Consider the following 2,847-nt stretch of genomic DNA (forward strand, 5'->3'; position numbering starts at 1 on the left):
CGTAGCCCAGAGGCTTTTCCTTGAATTCCAGTCCGAGGCAGAATTCCAATACTTAGCTTTTCCCACCTGACTGAGGGATCCTGACCCTGCTGTGTCTGCACCCACAGAACCTGTGCAGAAGAGGTTTAAAGCAAGAACAGTGAAGAATTCAGTGCCAGGGGTTCTAACTGATGTGCTGGTGAAAGAAGGGCCTCCACCATCCCACCCCTGCTGTTCCTGCATCCCTCCATCACCCCCACAGCTCTGCCCTTGCCTTTCCCTGGGAGCCCTGGTTTTCTCCCTCCTTCCCCCCTGTGTTGGTCTCCATGAGACTTTGTTGCAAATATTATCTGACTGATCTGGAACAGAGACATTGAAAAGCAAAAATAGTACCGTGTGTTTGGAGCTTTCCAGGTTCATTGCAGGACAGGTCTTCACGTCCCTGTGGTTCACTGCAGTTCACCTTTACAGGGGGAAAACTGGATCAAAGGCTGCTCCCAGCAGTAGGAATTTATGGGATTAGATGCAATAGAAGCAGGTGAGATTTTCAAATGGCAGCTGCTCTGCAAAACCTCGCTTTAAATGCACAATACTGGCTGGTCCTTGCCCTGCCGGGTCACAACTTAGCAACAAATAAATGGAGGTAATTTTAACTCCAGTGAACGTGAGTGACTTTCAGACACTGCAGAAGGAGCATCACCCAGAAATAACTTTGAACAACCAAAGTCAGAAGGCTTGGAAGTGGTTTGAGCTTGGAGTGCCAGCAAGGCAGGACTGGTGTTGGGACTTGGGCTGGGATTGTCGCTGCAGGTGGCTCCGGAACTCCGGACCATCCCATGGTTATTATTTCTCTCTGAACACACCCCGTGTTCCTGTCTTCCTGCTAATTCCACAGGTCCTGCAGCATGTTTGGGGAGAGGCCCTGCCCTCACATGTGCAGCAGCAGAGGTGATTTCTGGGCTGGTGTTTGTGCCTGGCATGTTCTGATTCCCAGCAGGAGCTTTTAGACTTACCATGCCAGCTCGGGTTAGTAGCTGTTTAAAACAAATCATATTTGATGGGTAAAATAGACCGACAGAGGCCCCTGAGACAAGTCAAACCTTCCCACTGCGGCCCTCGAAAGGAAACAATGCCCTGGAACATAATTAATTCCCAGCATGGAAAGTCCTGTCAGCATTTGCTCTTGGGGCACTAATTAACCTCGGGGCTGATTCTGTCTGCTCCCCTCCCCTCCTGCAAAGCCAGGCCTGGAGCTTGGGCCACCTCCCCATCCTGCTGCTCTGTTTGGTCCCAGAGAAGCAGGCAGGTGGGATGAGACGTCTGGGATGATGGCTCAGGGTGAGGAAGGGCAGGAATGGAGCAGTGGCAGTGGGATGGTGTGGAGGCATCTTGTCCTTGTGTTCTAGAGACGAAGCTCTGCAAAGGGAAATGTTTGATCCTTTACACATCTGGCTGTTGGTCAGAACTCCCCGGGCTTTGTGTCAGAATTAACGGCCTCAAAAAGTGACAGGGGGCAGTTTAGATGGATATTGGGAAGGAATTCTTCCCTGGGAGGGTGAGGAGGCCCTGGCACAGGTTGCCCAGAGAAGCTGTGGCTGCCCCTGGATCCCTGGAAGTGTCCAAGGCCAGGTTGGACGGGGCTTGGAGCAACCTGGGCTAGTGGAAGGTGTCCCTGCCCATGGCACCAGGGGGTGCAATGAGATGGGCTTTAAGGTCCTTTCCAGTCCCGTCCCTCCCTGATCTGGTGCATTTATGGACCTGGTGGGGTGTGGGGGCTGTTCCTGCACTGCCCCAGCAGGAGAGAGGAAGCCTGGAAAGGGAAGGATGAATTAATTACACAGCAGCATGTTAAATATTTGAGTTGCTAATAATGAGCACGTTTAGTGGCTGTCAATTGTTCTGAAAGCTGCTAAATACAAATAACAAACACAAACCACTGCAGTGCTTCCCTGAGGTGCTCTGCACCTGCCCCAGCGCCAGGGCACACAGAGAGGCACGGCCTGCACTGCAGGTTGGGTCAAATAAACCAGAACCACTCAGGTATTCCCAGCTGGGCCTTCCCTGGGGATTCCCAAGGCACAGGCGGTGTGAAGGAGGGGCAGAAGGGCAAGGATGGGGGTTGAGAGCTGCCCCTGGAGTCAGCAATGTCCCCACATCCCCCCGGGCTCATCCCAATCTCCAGATGTTTGTATCTGGAGCGGAGCTGCTTTAGCAGAACATATTGGGTGAGGAATATAGAGGTGGGGAGAGACATTTTCTGGGTTTTAAGGCCCGGAGTTGGAAGGGACAGGACAACAGGAGCCCCAGCTGGAGTGACCCCGGGGCTGCTGCTGCCCACAGACCGTGGGCAGGGTGAGGGGGAGGGAAATGCAGCTGAAGCCGTTTGTTCTGGGCACCCCCGCGTGCAAACAGTGCAGAGAACAGCAGGGGGGTTCCAGCAGGAGCTGAGTAACTTTGTTAGTGATTAAGTGCCCTAATTAGCGCTCTATTAAGTGCGTTTGTTTCTTTCCCCGAGAAGCAGCCGGCATTTACTGCAACCGAGCACTGCGGGGCTGCCGGGAGAAAACAGGGGCGGCTCAGGGGAGGGGAGTCACATCTGGCGGTGCTGCTGTACGGGACCAGCTGTGTCCAGGGGCAGTGCGAGCAGAGGGTTGGTATCTTGGAGGTCTTTATGGGATAGACCCTCATCAAAGCCACAGGAAAGACGGCCAGGAACCTCACACTGATGACAACACGGATTTCAGACCTTGTGGGACCTCCTGGTCCTGACTCGTTTGCATCCCCTACGATTTGGGTCTGATGCTCCTTTTGGTGGTGGGTCATTTGAAATACTCTGGGTATTTTGGAAGCCTCAGCCCCACAGCTGTG

Source organism: Neopelma chrysocephalum, unplaced genomic scaffold, assembly GCF_003984885.1.
Source record: "Neopelma chrysocephalum unplaced genomic scaffold, ASM398488v2 Primary Assembly neopelma1_336b, whole genome shotgun sequence".
NCBI classification, from domain to species: Eukaryota; Metazoa; Chordata; class Aves; order Passeriformes; family Pipridae; genus Neopelma; species Neopelma chrysocephalum.